General features: G+C 50.9%; 1 protein-coding gene across 3 annotated transcripts in view; it reads left to right on the forward strand.

The window, feature by feature from the left end:
- The first annotated feature begins 6451 nt into the window (after window positions 1–6451).
- The window catches only part of CDH23 (cadherin related 23), a 370794-nt gene continuing 362480 nt past the window's right edge, over window positions 6452–14765 (forward strand). For all 3 annotated transcript variants that reach the window (XM_064145069.1, XM_064145066.1, XM_064145068.1), the window contains exons 1-2: window positions 6452–6532; window positions 6649–6744. The gene's annotated coding sequence lies outside the window, so the exon portion shown is untranslated. The remainder of the gene's footprint in view (window positions 6533–6648; window positions 6745–14765) is intronic.

Below are 14765 nucleotides of genomic sequence, written 5' to 3' on the forward strand. Positions count from 1 at the left end.
CTCGCTTTTCATAGTTATGGAATAGTTAGGGTTGAAAAGGACCTTTAAAGGTCATCTGGTCCAACTCCCTTGCAGTCAGCAGGGACATCTGCAACTGGAGCAGGCTGCCCAGAGCCCCACACAACCTGACCTGGAATAGTTCCAGTGATGGGGCTTCTACCACCTATCTGGGCAACATGTGGCAATGTCTTACCACCCATTGTGGAAAATATTTCTTCCTTCTCTCTAGTCTAAATCTCCCCTCTTTTAGTTTAAACCATCACCCCTTGTCCTGTCACAACAGGCCCTGCTCAAAAGCCTGTACCCAGCTTTCTTATAGCTCCCCTTTAAGTACCCATTTTTGACCTTTAACAGCAGCAACAGCTCTTCACAGCCAAAATTCCAGCACCTGCACTCTGGCTCTGTGTCTCTATTGTGATCCCTTGCTCCAGCTCCTCAGGAGTCACCCCCCACTATCTTCAGGCAACTGTGTCATCAAATGTATATAGAATCATAGAAGCAGTCAGGGTTGGAAGGGACCTCAAGGATCATCTAGTTCCAAGCCCCCTGCCATGGGCAGGGACACCCTACCCTAGAGCAGGCTGCACACAGCCTCATCCAGCCTGGCCTTAACCACCTCCAGCCATGGGGCCTCAACCACCTCCCTGGGCAACCCATTCCAGCCTCTCACCACTCTCATGCTCAACAGCTTCCTCCTCATGGCCAGGCTGAATCTCCTCATCTCCAGCTTTGCTCCATTCCCCCTAGTCCTGGCACTCCCTGATAGCCTGAAAAGTCCCTCCCCAGCTGTTTTGTAGGCCCCTTTCAGATAGTGGAAGGCCACAGGAAGGTGGCCTTATAATGTTGTGTCCCAGATTGCATTGTGTTGGAAGGGGCCCTCAAAGGCCATCTTGTACAACCCTCCCTGCAGTCAGCAGGGACATCTCCACGTAGACTGAGCTGCCCAGGGCCATGTCAAATCTGAGCTTGAACACCTCCAGGAATGAAGCCTCAACCATTTCTCTGTGCAGCCTATCCCAGTATTTCACCACTCTCATTGTAACAAACTTCTTCCTCACATCCAACCTAAATCTCCCCTGCTTCAGTTTCAAACCACAGGCTTTTCTAAACATCCCCTCCACACCTTGCCTGTAGGTCTCCTTCAGATACTGAAATGCAGTTCTAAGGTCTCCCTGAAGCCTTCTGTTGTCCCCTGAACAGCCCCAACTCTCCCAGCCTGTCTTCCTAGAAGTGCTCCAGCTCCCTGATGATCTTTGTGACCCTCCTCTGGACCTCCAGTGTCCCCTTCATTTCTCTCCTCCCAACTATGCAAATAGTGATCACCTTCCCTTGTATTTTTGTCTTTCTGCTTCCATTGAGGCCACACAGGTGGCCAAGAGCTGGTCAAGAGAGAGGTCATCCCCTTGAGCTGCTCAGGGAATGGGCAGCCCAGGGAGGTGGTGGAGTCGCTGTGCCTGGAGGTGTTGAAGCAAAGCCTGGCTGAGGCACTTAGTGCCATGGTCTGGTTGATTGGGCAGGGCTGGGTGCTAGGTTGGAGTGGCTGAGCTTGGAGGTCTCTTCCAACCTGCTTGATTCTATGAATCTATGATCTTCTACGTGGCACAGTGCTCTGCACAGTCCCTGACCTCAAGAAGTGGACAATCAGGTTGGAGACTGCCCTGCAGGGCAGGTGACCGAGCAGAGGGCTTGGTGGCATGGGGCAGGAGGACACGTTCAGCCCACGTAGATGTGAGGGCTGTCCTGTGGATGCTGTGCCTGTAGATGGCACCTTTTCCTCTGCTGAGGAGGAAAGGGAAAATAAGGGACAGGGAAAAGGATGCTAAGGTCGTGCTCAAAGCCAAGAAAGATGTTGTGGGTGGGTGGCATGAAGTGACTCTTTCTGCATATAACAATCCCAGTCAGGGGCCACTGGGCACGCTCAGTGTCCTTCACAGGGGACAATGTACTGCCTGCTTCCAGCATGGGCTGCAAAAGGAGGTGAAGCCTTTTGCAAACAGGTTGCTGTGGGGTTTGCAAAGGGAAGAGCTTCAGGGCTTTGGCCAGGTCTGTCTGAAGTGGTCCTGTAAGGCTTTTTGCAACTCCCACCTTGATCCTTGTGGCCAGCAGGTGGAGGGAGAGGATTCTGCCCCTCTGCTCTGCTGAGTCCGTGCCTGCAGTGCTGGGGCCATCTCTGGAGCCACCAAGAACATCGACCTGTTGGAGCAGGATCAGAGAAAGTCACAAAGATGGGAGCCCTCTGCTGCGAGGCCAGGCTGAGAGAGTTGGGCTTGTTCAGTCTGGAGAAGAGAAGACTCCAAAGAGACTTCCTGGTGGCCTTTCAGTACTTAAAGGGGCCAGTCAGAAAGCTGGGGACAGAATTTTGAGCAGGGCCTGTTGTGGCAGGACAAGGGATGATGGGTTTGAATTAAAAGAGGAAGATTGAGACTGTTTTACACTGAGGGTGGTGAGACACTGGCTCAGATTGCCCAGAGAGGGGATAGATGCCACATCCCTGGAACCATTCCAAGTCAGGTTGTCTGCAGGCTCTGAGCAACCTGCTTTAGTTGCACTGAATGATCTTTAAAGGTCTTTTCCAAGCCAGACCAGTCTATGATCCTTCTGGCTGTGTGTTGTCACCATGCAGCTCTGGCTGGTCTCTGGTGCCCTTGTCCAGCTGAGGATGATCAGTCTAGGGGGAGCTCAGTTGTCCCCTTCTCTAAACATGAGCTGGCAGATCCACAATGAAGGATAACATGCACCAGGCACATGCTCCAGGTGTGTGCCCAGATCCTGCTCTTTCCAGCACCTGGAAGGGTTTGCTTTATAAGACAAGAGGAAATAGCCTCAAATTGCACCAGCAGGTGAACAACCTCTTTCCTGTAAGAGTGGTCAGGCATTGGAACAGGCTGTTCAGGGAGGTGGTAGAGTCACCATCCCTGGAGGTATTCAAGAAGTGTGTGGGCATGGTAGGGTTGAATTGATGGTTGGACTTGATGATCTTAGAGGTCTTTCCACGTTTAATGAGTCTGTGATTCTGTGACTGTCACCTCACAGAGACACAGCCTGAAAGAATCAAAGAATCATAGAATCAACCAGGTTGGAAGAGACCTCCAAGATCATCCATTTCTGTATTTTAAATGACTAAAAGCAACCAGCTGCTCCCTTAATCTTTTACTGCTACACTTGGAGAAGACACAAGCGAGCCCCTAATTCCTCTCCAGCCTCCCTCACTCAAAAAATCCCAAACAAACAGCATGATCTTAATATTGGCCTTAAAATTCTGTGTGAAATGGACCTGGAAATTAATTTCACACCGGAAAAAAAACTGGCTCAAGTGTCAGACACAGCACAGGTGGTCCAGGGAAATAAAAAACCCCACTGCTGCTGTACAAATTAAATCTGCATCTCAGGTGAGAAGGCAGCACAGAGGGAGCTGCTCTCCCTTGTGCTGCTGTCTCCACCCTCATCACAACATGGGGTGCTAGAAAGCCACGGGTGGTGGTGAAAAACCTCATCCCTGAGGAGCTTGTGGTCTAGGGGGACAAAAATACCTTGTTCCCCAAGAAGAGTGAGCAGGGGGCACAGGTCATTTTCCCTGAGCAAAGAGCACTCCTGCACTTCTGAACAGGTTTTACCTCCTAGCAAAGGGATGGCAGTCTGGGGCAGCACTTAGAGGGATCCTCGCAGGAGCCTCTTGGCGAAAACAAAGGCATGAAGAAATGAATGCTGGGGTTCTGCACTGTGACCACAGCAACCCCAAGCAGTGCTACAGGCTGGGGACAGAGTGGCTGGAGAGCACCCAGGAAGAAGGGGACCTGGGGGTGATGGTAGAGTGTAGCTGAACAGGAGCCAGTAGATAGCAGCTGAAGATGAGGCAGCAGTGTGCCCAGGTGGGCAGCAGAGCCAATGGCATCCTGGGCTGGCTCAGGAGCAGTGTGGCCAGCAGGACAAGGGAGGTTCTTCTGCCCCTGTGCTCAGCACTGCTCAGGCTACACCTTGAGTGCGGTGTCCAGTTCTGGGCTCCTCAATGCAAGAGAGATGTTGAGGTGCTGGAAGGTGTCCAGAGAAGGGCAAGGAAGGTGGTGAGGGGCCTGGAGCACAGCCCTGTGAGGAGAGGCTGAGGGAGCTGGGGGTGTTTGGCCTGCAGAAGAGGAGGCTCAGGGCTGACCTCATTGCTGTCTGCAACTCCCTGCAGGGAGGCTGTAGCCAGGTGGGGTTGGTCTCTTGTGCCAGGCAAGCAGCAAGAGAAGAAGGGGACACAGTCTGAACTTGTGCCAAGGGAGGTCTAGGCTGGATATTAGGAGGAAGCTGTTGGCAGAGAGAGTGATTGGCATTGGAATGGGCTGCCCAGGGAGGCGGTGGAGTCGCCGTGCCTGGAGGTGTTGAAGCAAAGCCTGGCTGAGGCACTTAGTGCCATGGTCTAATTGATTGGATGGGGCTGGGCAATGGGCTGGAGTGGATGATCTTGGAGGCCTCTTCCAGCCTGGCTGATTCTGTGATTCTGAGTGACAGTACCACATTGCACAGGCTGGTTGTCAGACAGCCCATGTCCAGGCAGACCTCGAGGTCCCTAGCAGTATGTGGTCTGTGGCAAGCTCAGGTAATTCAGTGCCTTAGTTGGGCAGGATTTTGCACTGGTCTCCGTTTTACCTGCTTTCTGTGTGATATTTCATCTATTTAACATTTCAGAGAGGAATGGTGATGATCCCCACCTCTTCCAGCAGAAGGTCTAGGGAAGGCAGAGAGGGATGGATGGAGAAATGGTCTGTGGTTAGGCAGAAAACGAGAGGGGGAGAAGCCCTGCAGTACAATTTCAAGGTTGAGCGAGTGGTGCCAGGAGACTGCTCTGCTTTCACAGGCATGGCAGAGGGTGGAGGTCATGGGATATGGCTCAAAAAAACCCCAAGTTTCCCATTAATGAGCCTGTGGAGAAAAGCTGGAATAACAGTTTTGGCTATGCCAGCCCTTCTACTAGACACCATGCTGCTCGCCTGGTTCAGCTGGTACTAATTGTGGTGGCCTCCGATCCCAGTGGCAACTGGGATCATCCCTCAGCTCGCTATACATCACTTAAGTCCCCTGTTTCCCCAGCAAAGAGCTTGTTAAAAGGTAATTGCATCGGTGGGCTGCATCTCAGAGAGGTGTTTCCTTCAGAGCAGCTTAGGAATGTCAACTCAGCAAGTTGGTTTGAGGTCAGTCCTCAAAACCTCCATGAGAGACTGAATTCGTGTGAGTGAGTTTTGTGACCTGAGGCAGTGAAATCTCACTGAGATGGGAAAGATTGCATCCTCTGGGAATTGAACCAGGGGTCCAAGCTGGATCCACAGGCCAGGAGGAGCCCAGGTTGGTTAGAGCTGGCTTATGTAAAATAGGTGACAGGTTTTGGCAGTGGTGAGGATGGGAGCTGAAGTCAGTGGTGTGAAGCCAAGGTGCAGGAACCAGGCAGCGATTAAGCCAAGGAGAGATGAGCTTCTGTTTAAACAGAAAGTCTGACATGAATGGATCAGGAGAGTCATTGAGACATCACTCGTGCAAAGTCAGAGTGGCTGCAGACACAGCCAGGCCTGACATGTAGCTTCACATCTGTTTTTTCTTTGGCTTCTTTTCCTCTTTTTGTTGTTTCTTACCCTAATTAGTTCCCTGACTTTATCAACCTGGTCAGGATCAGCAATGCAGGATGAAGAGAACAAGACAAGGATGAAGAACTCAAAGAGAAATAAACCACCTGGATCAGCATGAGCTCAGCAGGATGCTTAGAGCCCTGCACTTCCCAGCTCCTTCTGACCTGCAGCTGTAGATAGTAACTAGAAAGAGAGAAAATGGCCTCAAGTTGCACTCAGGGAAGGTTTAGGTTGGATACTGGGAAAAACTTCATTACTTCAAGAGTGGTCATGGATTGGAACAGGCTACCCAGGGAGGTGGTGGAGTCACCATCCTTGGAGGTGTTGAAAAAATATATAAACATGGCACTTTGGGACATAGAATCACAGAATCAACCAGGTTGGAAGAGGCCTCCAAGCTCATCCAGTCCAACCTAGCACCCAGCCCTGCCCAATCAACCAGACCATGGCACTAAGTGCCTCAGCCAGGCTTGGCTTCAACACCTCCAGGGACAGCAACTCCACCACCTCCCTGGGCAGCCCATTCCAATGCCAATCACTCTCTCTGCCAACAACTTCCTCCTAACATCCAGCCTAGACCTCCCCTGGCATAACTTGAGACTGTGTCCACTTCTTCTGTTGCTGGTAGTTTGATGCCTAAGGTGGTGTTAGGTCAGTTGTTGGGACTTGATGATTTTGGAGGTCTTTTCCAACCAAAACAATTGTATGGTTTTATGACAAGCTTGGGTACTGAGGGCAAACCCTAAATGAACCCAGGTGTGATGTGAGGAAATGATTTCCCAGCACCTTGTTCAGCTGCAGGCAACTGGTTTCTTCTATCTATTTGCCAGGAACCTCTGGTTTTAAGCCCCAAACAGATGAAGGTGTGAAAGAAGTGGCTCTGATATGCAATATGGGGCTGACATTTTTGGGGGAAGCCCCTGCCCAGCGTGGTGAGAATCTCTCATCCTGGGATAATCCCTCATACCCTTTTCCAGGGCTGAGGGGAGGGTACCAGGAGCCGTCAATTAAGTCGATCAGCCTAAAGCTGTGGTAATTGCTTAATTAGCAGGAGCTGCTCAAAAGAGAGGCAAGGCCCTAATTATCCCCTCTTGTTCCTGCTGAGAAGTTTGCCCACCGCTGCGGCAGGAGGAAGGACGCAAAGGTAAGGAGATGGGACTGCTCCCAGCATTGTCAGGCTGGGCTTTAGCAGCACAAACTGCACTTATTTAGTGTTTTAATTAAAGCAGCTCGGGATGGAGTCTGGTGGGAGGGAAAACTTCTGTAAGTTGCAAGCCGTGGTAGGTTTGGTTACGTGTGTGTGTGTGTGCACGCAGCAGAGCAGGATCCTGCTCCCCCTGGAGTTGAGGGACGTGGGGTGCTGCTGGGAACTGTGTCACTCTCTTGGTATGGGGGCTGGTGGTGTTGCAGGCTGCTTTCTGTAGCTTCGTTGCTCTCAGGAAGGCAAGAAATCACAGAATGATAGAACTGTTTTGGTTGGAAGAGACCTTTAAGGTTATCTAATCCAACTGTTAACTCAGCACAGCCAGGTCAACACTAAACCGTGTCCCCAGCACGACACCTCCTTTAAATTCCTCTAGGGATAAGGTTCCCACCACTTCCTTGAGCAGCCTGTTCCAGGGATTAGCAACCCTCTAGGGCAAGAAATTTTTCCTTAATGTCCAAACTGAAGCTCCCCTGTTGCCATTTGAGGCTATTTCTTGTCCTATTGCTATCCTTCCAAGGAGTTGTAGGATGTGAGTAGGTCTTTTCTCAGCCTCCTTTTCTCCAGAGGGAACACTTCCAGTTCCCTCAGCTGCTCCTCATAAGACCTGTTCTCCAGACCTCTTACCATCTTTGTTGCCCTTCTCTGGATATGCTCCAGCACAAAAAAAGCCCTTTTTTTGTTGTAATGAGAGGTCCAAAACTGAACCCTGTAAACAGGATGAAGTGATGTGATTTGGGTGTTATCCCTAGAGCTGCTTGTAGCCCCCTTCTTGTAATAAGGGGTGAAATGTGATGTTGACTTGGGTGTTATCCCTAAAGCTCCTTGTAGCCCCCTTCTTGTAGTAAGGGGCCAAATGTGATGTTGGTTTGGGTGTTATCCCTAGAGCTGCTTGTAGCCCCCTTCTTGTAGTAAGGGGCCAAATGTGATGTTGATTTGGGTGTAATCCCTAGAGCTGCATGTGGCCCCCTTCTAGTAAGGGGCCAAATGTGATGTTGATTTGGGTGTTATCCCTAGAGCTGCTTGTAGCCCCCTTCTTGTAGTAAGGGGCCAAATGTGATGTTGATTTGGGTGTCATCCCTAGAGCTGCATGTAGCCCCCTTCTTCTAGTAAGGGGCCAAATGTGATGTTGATTTGGGTGTCATCCCTAGAGCTGCTTGTAGCCCCCTTCTTGTAGTAAGGGGCCAAAAGCTGAACCCATTGAATGGTTCAAAGTGGTGAGATTTTGGGTGCTTTCCCTAAAGCTGCTCGTATGGAGAGCTTGGACTGTGGCAGCGATTTGCTCCATGACATCCCGCTGAGTTTAGGAGAGCTAGGAGAGGGGGGCTGGTGGCAAGAGCAGGGAGGGTTGGGTAGAAGCGTGCAGCGGTGGCGTCTGTAGAAACGGCGGCTCCGGGTGCCCGAGGGAGAAGCGCTCGGGGGAGCCGCTGTTGTGTGGCTCTCCTGGTGCCGTCCTCCAGCGCGGTGCCCGTATCGCTTTCCCCCTCATCTATCATTTACGTGCTCCCCGAGCCTGCACAGAGGTCAGGAGAATGAGAACAGCCACAGAGAAGCCCCAGCAATTAACCCACCCAAAAAAAGACGCAGCTGAACCTCATCTGGCCATTGCCTGCCACGGGCTGAAGTTGCGTTTGCAGAGGCTTGGGGTGGGAGGGAGGAGGGGAGGGAGGGTGGTGTGTGTGTGTCCCCCGTGTCTGTGGGGTTACCCTGGGCTTTTAGAGAGAGGGGAGCTGGCTGCCCAATATCCCTAGGGTCTGGAGAAGGGGCTGGTGGTGGAGCCGGCGCTGAAGTACCAGTTACCTGGAGCAGGGGCGCTGCGCTGCCCGCGTCAGGCTCCTTCCCCACCCCTTCCTCCACCTCCTCCTCTCCGCCGCCGCCTCCTCCACCTCCTCCTCCTCCAGCTCACTCGGGCGACAGGGAGGGGGGGGACATGGGGGGTCTCCGCTGACACCAGGCAGCGACAGCACAGGTAATACTCGGCGAGTTTTTCCTCCCCCCCTTCCGCGGTTCGTTCGTTCTCTGAGGTGGGGGTGCGCAGGATGCACGGGTGCGGAGCCGGCATCTACCTACCCCCTGCCTTTCCCCCCCCACCCTGCCTCTGGGGTGGCTTTGCAAGCTGTCCTCCCTCCTAAATCTCTTTTCTCTGCTTGTACCGACGGGGACAACTTGTTTGGGGTGAGCCTTCATCACCATTGTCATCTCTTTTGTTTGTTTGGGGGGGGGGGGTGGGTGTCATTCCCGACCGTCCTTCCTTTGCGCAACGAAAATACTAACGCGTGTCCGTGCCTCTTGTGCTACCCCTGAAAGAGCAAGCGTCGTGTGTGTGTGTGTGTCCGTCCCCATCAACCCCATCCCCAAATCCATCCTCCGTTCCAGTTAGGAGCTTGGGAAGAGGAGCAGGAGAAGGTGGTGAGAAGCTGCAAAGTTTCTCGGGGCTGAACTTCTTCTGAGGCGTGTGGGGAATGGAGAGAGGTGGACAGGTTTTAATCCCTTCAAAAAACCGAACAGATTAAAGGGGAAAACAGCTTTAGGAAAAGAGCTTTTCAAAAAGACAAACTTCCCCCGAATGGTTTCTTTGTGATTTTGGAGAAAACACTTAATTCTCAATTTATCCCTCCCCCCTCCCTGCTTCTTTGCTTGCTCCTCATTTCCTTAATCCTTAAAAAAAAAAAAAAAGCCACCTGCAATCTTCCTTTCCCCCCCCCCTCCCCTCCAAATAACTATTTCTCTAACCACCTCAAATAGCTGTACCCCCACGTCCATCTAACTTGGCCAGACATCTTGAGCTTTCAGCTGCCTGAAGTCACCACCGGAGCCTTTGAACGAAAGAAAAGGCTCCGACTTGAAGAGCCTGGTCCCTATTAAAAGCAGTCAGCTAAATTCCATTACCCATCCTTTTCGCTGGCGGAGTTGAGAGTTCGTTAGGGTTGTTCCAAGCTCTTTTGTGTTTGCTCTTTTTTTTTTCCTTCCTTTCTCCTCCCCTGGCAGTCGTCTTTGGTTTTATCTCCTCAGCACCAACCTCTTTGTTCTGATCCGGGATTTTTTGGGGGGGATGCTGTACGGAGGTAAAGAGCAGCTCGTTTCCACTTGGAGTATGTACACAGGTGTGGGGCTTTGGTACTGGTGTTTGACTGGGGAAATGTAAGGTCTGTGGTGCTGGGAATAATAAACCTGTCCAAAAAACCCCAAACCCTCAAACTATTAGATAGAAAAGGTAACTGTTATTAAACCCTGGGAAAAAAAGGGAGAAGGAAAATCACAGCTAGGGGTGCTGGTTTGGCCAGATAAAGGCTACAGAGGACGAGATGTGCTGTTTGTCTGCAGGTTGGATGCTGGAGCTGGCTGGGGTGGGGGCACAGCCTGGCACTCTCCCATGGGTGCCCTGCATGAAGAGGGCAAATCCAAACCCAGTCCTGTGCTGGCGGTTCTCGGGATGCTGCCAGTACCCTCTTGCCAGCCTCTCTCATGTATCCCAGCTGCTTCTCCTGTCTTCCCCACCGGTGATTTCTGGGCGTGGAGGGGGGGGATGCTGGATCGGGAAGTTTTCTGTACCGGCAAATGTCTTTTTGTCGTCGTTTGGAATATTTCCTCCCCGTGCTGGAGGTAAAGCCCTAACTGGTGGCAGATCCCTCGATGTGAAAAGGGTCAGGTGGACTGGCAGAGCTGCCACTTTGCAGTGCCACCCTGCACGCAACAAGCGCAGCTCCTTGCTGGGGTCTTCCTAGAGCATCCTGCGGCAGCGTGGGATGCCTCGTGTGTACGCGTGGCTCCGGGATGGAGCTGTTGCAGGGATTCGCTTGAATGGGTCGGGGCTTTTGTGTGTGTGTGGAACAAGGTGTTCCCATGGGAAGCTTGCATGTGTCAAACTCCGGGTGGGTGTTTCAAGGGAGTTTTACTACGGAGGCTGTTTCAAGGAAGATAGTTTTACCATCGTTTCTTTTCCCTTTGCAATTCCTTTTTCCTTCCCCCCCACCTCCCTCCCCCTCCCTGCACAAAGCTCTCTTGTTTTAGGACTGAAGGTTTTGTAGCAAGATCGTGTCGTGAAAAAACAATGTTTTGTTTTAAGACCGAGTTGTAAAACACTCCCTTTATGGGAAATGGTAAAAATTGATGTTCTCCTGGTCTGTGGGGTTGGGTTTTGTTTGGTTTTTTTTTCTCCTTTGGTGATAAGTGTGTGCGGGAGGGATGCTTGCAAGAAGGTGGGAGCTGCACAGCTTGGCTCTTTGAGGTACTTGGCTTGAGAAAGATACCTAACCCATGTACAAAGAGGCTGCATGTCCCTCCCAGGGGCATCACCTCAATATAGCAAGGAGATGGTAGTACCAGAAACCTTTCTCTGCTGCCCAGCTGCAATAATCTCTAGAATAATGCCCATGCTGTGGTAGCCTCTCTGCTGACTTGATGAAGGTGTGCAAAGGAAAAGAGCTTTGCAAGCCTCTTCAGGAGCACACCTTGGGAGAGGCTGAGGTGGTGAGGATGCCTTTAAAAATGATTGACGTTTCTCAGATGTTTTTTGAGCATAGATTAAATTTAAGAAGCTTTAGGATGCAGAGGTGGTTTGATGAGGGGCAGGCCTGTGGCCTCTCGTTAGGGTTTAATAGGTCCCAGGTGGTTGGAGACAGGCAATTTAGCTGAAGGTTTGAGCTATTTGTGCTCACAAAGTGCGTCCCAAAACCTCTGTCTGCTTTCCTGCTACAACACCCTGCCTCCTCCAACAAGACTTTTCACGATGCTAAAGGGGCATGAAGGTTAGTTTGAGGCTTTTGTGAACTACAAACCTCAAATTTTATGTCTTTGTGCTTGCATTGCCACCAGACCCTATTTCAACCTGCAGCTTCTTCAGCTGATATGGGGAACACAATGGTTAACTCACCTGAATCTTACAGGTGTCTCTTGTTTGGTAATGACCAGGACATTACAGCAGGGGCTGAAGTAGCATTTATGCATGGGCTGTGCCATGCAGCATGCCAAGCTCAAAGCTTCAATTAACATGGGTAGGAAACCTTTGGTTGTGGAACTTGGTGGCGTTTGGTCTGTCAAGGTATCAGAATGTGGTTCTGCTAGGTGCTTTCTGACTCTGGTCTTCTCCATAAATGGTCAGAGAGGCCATCCTAGGTACATATTGGCTCTTTCTGGTAGACAACCTCACAGAGGCTAAGTACCTTGCTGGATTTGTCCTGCGGTGGAAACGCTGATTTGAGTGTGAGAGCCATAATGTCCTCTTCCCAGCTTCTGTCAGTGCCAGCATTGCAGTGAAGCTATTTTTCACCCTTAGCCTGAATTGCTTTGCTCTGATCTGTGCAAACAACAACTGCTATCTAGAGAAAGATGTCCTGCTTGAGAAGGACTGGGGCAAAGCCACTGGGGCCAAAATCTTGATGAAAATAGGGTGGTAAACTGATGGCTGGGCTGCTGAAGCTTGCAAAAGGGCATGTAGGAGAGGAACTGGGCAGCTTAAAGGGTCCTCAGCCACAGCTGGGGTTCTAAAAGGGCTTGCATGAACAAACCTGTCACTAATGATGGACTACTGTCATTAATTCAAATAACTTCATCTCTACTGAATGCTTTTGCCTTTGTTTGGCATCCACCTCTTGGGATTGAAGGATTGTGGGGAGGGTTTTTCTCCTAGGTAGCCCCATCTGTTTTTCCCCATATTGTCTTTGCCACTTCGGTTTGTGGTTGGTGTTTTTTTCCCCTCTCTCCCAAATTTTGATCTACTGAGTGATTAGCCCTAGTGTGCCCATGGTGTTAGTCCATCAGGCAAAGACTCCCTTTTATTAGCTCAAACAGCCAGTGGGCCTTGAAAAGGTCTGCTGCAGCAAAGTGCCTCTCACCAAAGTTAAGTGAGCTTTGTGTGAAAGCAGCAAGGACACTTGTCTCTTGATTTAGCCAAGGCAAAGAAATGGGTTGAGAGCTTTTGCAGCTCAGGTTGCTTGGTTTTTAGTCTAGGTTGAGTTTTCTTCCTTCTCCAAAGCATCCTTATTTCTCCCTCTTTTTTGGGATCTGTAGTTGAAGTTACCAGAAGACTGAACAAGAAAAGTGTGGAGAAAAGGAGGCTCAGGGAGGAGACCTTTTCACTCTCTACAATTCCTTGAATTGAGGTTGTAGAGATGTAGGTTGGTCTGTTTGACCAAGTAACAAGTGGTAGAACAAAAGGAGATGGCCTCAAGTTGCACTGGGAGGTTTAGATTGGATATTAGGAAGAATTTCTTCATTGTAAGGGTCAGTGGGCATTGGACCAGGTTGCCCAGGGAGCTGGTGGAGTCCATATCCATGGAGGCACTTCAGTGTTGTGTAGATGTAGTGCTTACAGGTATGGCCCAGTAGAGGACTTGCCAATGTTAGGCTAATGACTGGACTCAATCTTAAAGGTCTCTTCCAACCTAGGCAATTCTGTGGCTCTGTGAAGTAGCCTTGTTGCTTAGATGTTGTGCTGAGGGACAGGGTTTAGTGGTGACTTGGCATTGTTGGGTTAATGGTTGGACTCCATGGTCTTAAAGATTCTTCTTAATCATAGAATCAGCCAGTTTGGAAGAGACCTCCAAGCTCATCCACTCCAACCTAGCACTCAGCCCTGGCCAATCAACCAGACCATGGCACTAAGTGCCTCAGCCAGGCTTTGCTTCAACATCGCCAGGCACAGTAACTCCACCACCTCCATGGGCAGCCCATTCCAATGCCAATCACTCTCTCTGACAACAACTTCCTCCTAACATCCAGCCTAGACCTCCCCTGGCACAACTTGAGACTCTGTCCCCTTGTTCTCTTGCTGCTTGCCTGGCAGAAGAGCCCAACCCCACCTGGCTACAGCCTCCCTTCAGGGAGTTGTAGGCAGCAATGAGGTCAGCCCTGAGCCTCCTCTTCTGCAGGCTGCACACCCCCAGCTCCCTCAGCCTCTCCTCACAGGGCTGTGCTCCAGGCCCCTCACCAGCGCTGTTGTCCATTTGTCAGTGTTAGGCTAATGACTAGACTAGATCTTAAAGGTCTCTTCCAACCTAGGCAATTCTGTGGCTCTGTGAAATAGCCTTGTTGATTAGATGCGGTGCTGAGGGACAGGGTTTAGTGTCCCTAATGACTGGCATTGTTGGGTTAATGGTTGGACTCCATAGTCTTAAAGGTCCTTCTTAGTGATGCAAACATCCAGGCAGGAGCTGAGGGGCAGCTGGAGGCAGGGTAAACGTGTACCCAGGCTCCTGTGCTGATGGGCTTGCAGTGCTGTCTGCCTTGATGGGTGTTTGCCAAGGAAGATGCAGTTAAATAACTAACCCATCCTCTTCTGAGGCAGGGCTTTGAGATGTGGTCTGGTTACTGATTGTCAAGAGCTGCTGGTTCTGTGGCTGATGGCTCACTCCTGAAGTCGGTGCAGTTAGGGGTGTACTTAGAGTGAAGCTTAGAGCTGCTTGCTGCTGCAAAAAGGTGACGCTCGTGTGCGAAGCTGCACTTGAGGTGGCAAGGATGAATGTGTCATCTGAGTCCTCTCTGTTCCTGCAAGTCCCTTCACTTCTGCTCTGTAGGAGGCAGCTGCCTGCTTGAGCATTAGCAAAAGGAGGTTAAGGGGAGACCTTCTGACTCTCTACAACTCCTTGATAAAGAGGTAGGAGGGAGGTGGGTGTCAGCCTCTTCTCCCATGTAGTAAGTCGTAGAACAAGCTGCATCAGGACAGGTTTAGGTTGGCCATTAGAAAACATTACTTCCCCTGAAGGTTTATCAAGCCCTTGAGCTGGCTGTCCAAGGCAGTGATGGAGCCCCCATCTCTGGAAGGATTTAAGAGCTGCATAGGGAGGCTGTAGCCAGGTGGGGTTGGTCTCTTCTGCCAGGCAAGCAGCAACAGGAGAAGGGGACACAGTCTGAACTTGTGCCAAGGGAGGTCTAGGCTGGATGTTAGGAGGAAGTTGTTGTCAGAGAGAGTGATTGGCATTGGAATGGGCTGCCCAGGGAGGTGGTGGAGTTGCTGTGCCTGG

Source organism: Pogoniulus pusillus, chromosome 6, assembly GCF_015220805.1.
Source record: "Pogoniulus pusillus isolate bPogPus1 chromosome 6, bPogPus1.pri, whole genome shotgun sequence".
Taxonomy (NCBI): domain Eukaryota; kingdom Metazoa; phylum Chordata; class Aves; order Piciformes; family Lybiidae; genus Pogoniulus; species Pogoniulus pusillus.